The following is a 6,564-nucleotide window of genomic DNA, read 5'->3' as shown; positions in this document are numbered from 1 at the left end:
AGAGTTAAATATCCTTTGAATTATGTTTTGTCTTATAACAGTTTATCACCTTCTTACAAATCTTTTGTTATGTCTCTTTCTTCACATGTTGAGCTAAACACTTATTCTAAAGTTGTGAAACACGACTGTTGGAGAAAAGATATACAATGTGAGATATCTGCTTTAGAGACAAATCAAACTTGGGATACTACTCTTCTGCCTAAGGACAAAGCTGCCATAGGTTGCAAATGGGTATTCAAAATAAAATATAGGGTTGATGGGACAATTGAAAGGTATAAAGCAAGGTTAATGGTAAAGGGATACACACAAACAGAAGGCATTGACTACCTTGATACTTTCTCCCCAGTAGCAAAGATGACCACCATAAGATTGCTTTTTTCCCTAGCTTTTATCTATAATTGGGAATTGAAACAATTAAACATAAACAATGCATTTTTACATGAAGATTTGAAAGAAGATGTATACATGGTTGCTCCTCCTGTATTGACTTCTATTCCACCAGGAAAAGTTTGTAAACTAAAAAAGGCTTTATGTGGCCTTAAGCAAGCCAACAGAGAGTGGCTTGCCAAACTGTCATCTTTTTTTCTTTCTATGGGATATACTCAATCTATGAATGATCGTTTCTTGTTCATTAATTCTTCTGAAAGATCTTTTACAAAATTATTGGTGTATGTAGATGATATAATATTAACAGGAAATGATAAAGAAGAGATTGCTTGAATTAAACAAGCCTTGAATCATACATTCAAGATTAAGGATCTTAGGGATTTAAGATATTTTCTTGGTCTAGAAGTAGCAAGGAGTAAGAAAGGAATAATGGTGAATAAAAGGAAATATGCATTGGAATTGTTAACAAATGCAAGTCTTTTAGCCTGCAAACCTGCACCCACTCCTATTGATAATCATGAAAAAAATTCTCTTTTACCAGAAGTGTTCCTTTCACATATATTCAAGCCTACAAAAGATTGATTGGAAGACTTATGTATCTCACTAATTCCCGACCTGACATAACATTTTTTGTGCAACAACTTTCTCAGTTTCTTGCTAAGCCTACAATTTCTCACTATATTGTAGCGATTAGAATTCTCAAATATATTAAAGGATCTCCAAGTCTTGGTTTATTTTTCTCTTCCAACACATATGCTCATCTCAAAGCATTTTGTGATAGTGATTGGGGCACCTGTAGTGATTCAAGACAATTAGTGACTAATTTTAGTGTGTATCTTGGGAGTCCTCTCATATCCTGGAAATCAAAGAAGCAAGGAACAATATGAAAGAGTTCTTGTGAAGTTGAATGCAGGGTAATGGCCACTGTTACATGTGAAATTCAATGGCTAACTTATCTTCTTCAAGATTTTAAAGTTCCTTTTGAGCAACCATCTCTTTTATACTGTGACAATGACTCAGCAAGATACATTGCAGCAAATCCAGTGTTTCACGAGCGTACGAAACATATAGAAATAGATTGTCACATTTTTAGAGAAAAATTAAAGAAGGCTCTCATCCATTTGCTTTCCATTTCCACCACAGAACAACTGGCTGACATTTATACCAAAGCTTTAAGTCCTCAATCTTTTAAGAGTATTTGTTCCAAGCTGGGTCTCATCAATATTTGCTCCGCAGCTTGTGGGAGGGTATTAAAGGATATGGATACCAGAGTTATAGAAGGATCTTAATATTAACTGTGTCTTTTCTAATTCTTAGTTGTTTATCTTTATAGAGGTGAATAACATTTATTTTGTCTTTGTCTGTTATGGTTCTAGTATTTATTGATTGATTCTTTCTCTATTTAGCTAGGCCTAAAATGAACGTATTGCTTGTATATATTCAGACTATTTGTTTTGATTTCAATGAGATAATCAAAGAGATATTCATTATCATATCCTTTGCGTTCCTTATACTCTTTTGTTCGTCTGTTCCTTTTTGTTCATCTCTGTTCTATTTTATAATATAGTTGATTTTAAGATTGGGCACATTTTATGGGTTACTCTTTTGTTCATGAGTTTTGAGATTAGCAATCATGGTGAGAAACCCAAAGAAGATTCCCACTAGGCACGAACTTAACCATATAGTTAAGTGAGTGTGAAGGTTCACTTCTAGAGGGCAAAGAAAAAACACAAATATGGTGATTATATGATGAAGGTGTGGAAATAAATGCCATGAAAAGAAACATAAGATGAAGAAGAAAACCAAACAACAATTAATAAAAGTATGGAAGAATGGCGTAAGGAAAGGTAAGAAAAACAAAAAAATGAAGAGATTAAGAAGCTTATGGTTTGTCATGCCACTTGGAGAATGGGCTACTCCAAGATGAGTGGTATAGAGCCGCCACTTGAAGTGTAGATCACTCAAGATAAGACCCAAGGATATTAAGAGACTCATCTCACTAAACACTCTGACAAAATTTCTTTTCTATTTAAAATTCAATGTGTGAAATACACGAGGCAAGACACTTTATTTATAGGAGAGAGTGTTTTGGAGAGCAAGATAAAGGGGTAGGGTTTTCATTTGTGAGAAACCTTCTAGAAGATAGGTCAAAGAAACCCTAAACCTAGGTGCACAGGTCATGAAAGGTGGGCTTGGCACAAACTCAAATTACTAAGCACAACCTACTCTAGCTTATTCTTCTATTTGGAACCCCTAAAGTGAGCCCAATGTATTTTACATAAACTTGTCTTGTGAAAAGACTAGAAGGAAAAACAACTTATATTCTGGTCCATGTTTGGTTCTTCTTCTATTGAGGTTGTTTTTAGGCCTGGTGGGGTTTGGTCTTGTATGATGAGATGACTGACCTAGTTGTGAAGTGTGTGTTGTGTCCTTGGTCATATGCTTGTCGAGTTGGATTGTATCAGGTTATCATGATGAACCATTCATAATGGCATATCAAGCTTCCCAAGTTTTCTATATCTAAAATCCTACGTCCGAAAACTGGTTTATTGTGCTACATAGAAAAAAAGCAACATAATGACCTAGAAGACAAACCAAATAATGACATTTCTGAGATTGAATCACTTACAAGAACGACAATCAATAAAAAGTAAGAGGATGTTGTTGATGTTGTACATGTAACTCGAAATGATCATGACGAAGGAATATATATTTGTATGTGCATGTGTTTCAGGTTTAGTTTTACAATATATAATTTTTATTATGTTTCATATTCTTAATGCTTATCATATTTGTTTGATAATAGAAACATGGCTAATGATGAAGTTCCTCGTTCAAGAACTGGTAGAGGACCTACTAGATTAAAGACTATGTGTATGAAGATAAATAAAGGTCAAAAAATGTCATTGACTATTGATGTCAACACTGGTGTGGCCATTGGGCTAAATTCAAAGAATTTTAGCAGTTATCTTGGAGTAGTTGCTCGCAAAAGGATCTCTACCTTGACTGGTTCTTGGGATAACGTCACCAAGCACGAAAGGATCATGATTTGGCAAGATATTCGGTATGTAATTGTTTTTACTTTCTTCAATTTGAATTTTTTCTATACTTTGTTCAATCTGAAGTTTGTTATGAACTAATTATCCCAAATGTGGAATGTAGATGCATTACGATATCTCGAATGTGGAAACTTTGAGAACAAAGATTCTATCTTCAGTGAGTGTCAAGTTTCGTCAGTTTAAATCAAAATTCACAACAACTTATATATATATATATATGGTGCAAGGAAAGGAGATAATCCTTGTACAAAATATGCATGCCTTGATGAAGAAACTTGGCAGCAGTTTGTCAAGATCAAAGAAACTAAGAAATGGCAGGTTAATATCACTTGTTTTATTTAAATGTAGTTTATATTAATGTATTATTAAATTTTGAATGTTGATGATAGGATGTTCAAAAGAAAGCACATTCCAATCAGGCACATAATGTAACCCCACACTTATTGTCCTGTGGTGGTTATAAGATGTTAGAGCAAAAGTTGGTTGAACAAAATATTAGAGCACATTCTGCTTCTATTGAGGAAGGGAATAATGTAGATTCTTTGAACCCTCAATCCCCACCATCTCGACATGAGAAATGGAAGAATGTTTGTCTAAAGCCATTAGGGACATGGACTTCTCAGGAATCACAACGAACAACTGAACGAATTGTAAGAAATATGATCTCTATGTGTTATTTTAAATTCAATGTGTGTTGAAGTTTGACAATTTCTTTTCCTTTGTTGTATGATTCTCTTGTTGAGCAAACAACATAGGGGACTTTTAATCCATATGGTCGTGAGGATATTCTTAATGTTTTTATCGGACGACCTAGGCACCCTGGACGTGTTCGTGTTGCTAGATATGGGGTGGGGTTTCACTCATACTTTGGACCCTTATCACATAACAAGGAACATTCATTCGGTCAACCTAGCTTGGAGTATTTACTACAATTACGGCAACAGATAAAGGCTAAGGTAACTCAAGAGATTAAAGAAAGCTTAATGGAGGAGTTTAATAAGCGGATGGATAAGAAGTTTGAAAAACGGTGGGAGGGTTTAGAACTCTCGTAACAACCACATACTATGGTAAAAGATGACCCGCCTCCTATTATGAGAGCTAGCACTAAATTGTTCAGTGGTTAATCTATCGGGGGATGACTTTGGCTCAACTAGCCAATGCGATTTATATGTTGATTATGATTCTACTAGCTAATTCGTTGCCCTAGGTATGAAAGGTTCACAATGTTACACAATGTGCCTCTTCCTTCTAATTTTATAAAGGTCACGGTGGAAAAGGTCCTTTATGGTGATGTTGCAGTTCTTGTGCTGACATCAGAGGTTACAATTGTACCAGAGGCATTACATACATTAATTGCCTAGCCTAGACATCTTGTCAGACCTATATCAAAATCTACGGTATATCTTTGCACTAATAGGATTATATATCAAATATATTATATTCTAACTATTTTAATTATTTGTTTGTTTGTTGATGAGTAACAGGATCCTAAGACTAAACTACCTCTACAAAAGAAGAAAAAAAATACTCGATTGATGGTCCTGTGGCAACATTGGTGGAAGTTGCTACAGCTTTAGATACAACCATTGTAAAGGTTCCATGGGATACTAATGTTTTTGGAAAGCATAGTGATGTACCATTGTACTTTCACATGTCTAATTTGTTGGATCTTGCATCTGAAAATAAGGAGATTAACATAACAGTTCTGCAATTATGGATCATGTAAGTTCAATTATTAAAATATTTATACTTTTTAATTATTATATATATTTGTAATAACTTATTGAAATTAGGTATATTTGTGGATTATGCTTCAATGAGGGGAAACAAGATACATATGGGCTTTTAGACCCTCAACTCATTCAATCACTTAGTAACAATAAGTAAAAAACACAAACATACATCACCACTACCTTAAAGAATAGAGGATAATGAATTTATATTGCTTTGTATATCAATGAGTAAGTCCATATTCATTGAATAAGTTCTATTAAATTATTGAAATAAGAGAAACTAACTAATTTGTTATATAGGCGTCATTGACAACTATTGATCATATTTGTTCAAGATCATACCGTTGCAGAGTTTTGTTCCTTGCATAAGAAACCTACTAACTATTTAAACACAATATAGATAGGTACGACAATTTCATTTAAAATTTATTATTACTTATACATTATATAATGTTGTGTGTTATAACATGAAATCTTATTATTCCAGTGCTTATTTTGGATATAACATGTTAAATGGGAGGGGAAATACAATGCAAAAAGACTCACTTGGATGCACCTTAAGGTATTTAAAGTATAATTGAGCACGCACTTTAATGTGTCTCATTCATTCATTTAATAACATTTATTTTGACTTGCAATGCAATAAACAATCTGAAAATTATGAATGCAGTTACTATGTTATCCCGTGGATGTCGACTATTGTGCGAGCTGAAATTGATAGATGTTGGGACTAGGTAATACTCAATACAAAAACACTTTAAAATTTGGGGTTTATTATTTATTCACTAATTCAACAAAATTTCAAATGTCACAGTTTTTCAATGATCCAGAGCCACTAGATTCGGAAGCATTGGAGTATGTGAAGACAACATAGTCAAAATATTTTGTAATCATGTATAACACCTTAGGATAGATGAATTATTAGACTTTAGAATGACGTAGAACTTTTTCATATATTGTAGAACTTTTTGTAGAATGTTATATGTACTTAATTTATTTTATGTAGTCTTTCATATTTAAATTATGATATTATATGAATTCATTATTGTTCTGGAAATTTGATATTTTATGCAAGAATAAAGCATATATATAATAATACAACATTTTCTTTGAAAACAAATACATTTATAATGACAGTTGAATGTTAGAACCGTCTTTAAGAAACAAAAAAAAGTTTGAATGACACCATTTATAACAATGGTTTAAAAATATAGTTTGTTTTCGCTGTTTATTTTATAGAATAACGACGATTTTTATACGTGTCATTTTGTTATAACCAGTTGATTTATAACGACACCCAAAGTAACGATGATTCCCAAACCATCTTCATATTGACTTTTTAACCATCATTAAAACACGTTTCTGCAGTAGTGATATCTAGTAGT

Source organism: Phaseolus vulgaris, chromosome 4 (assembly GCF_051622355.1).
Source record: "Phaseolus vulgaris cultivar YP4 chromosome 4, ASM5162235v1, whole genome shotgun sequence".
Taxonomy (NCBI): Eukaryota; Viridiplantae; Streptophyta; class Magnoliopsida; order Fabales; family Fabaceae; genus Phaseolus; species Phaseolus vulgaris.
Note: the sequence above shows the minus strand (reverse complement) of the source record.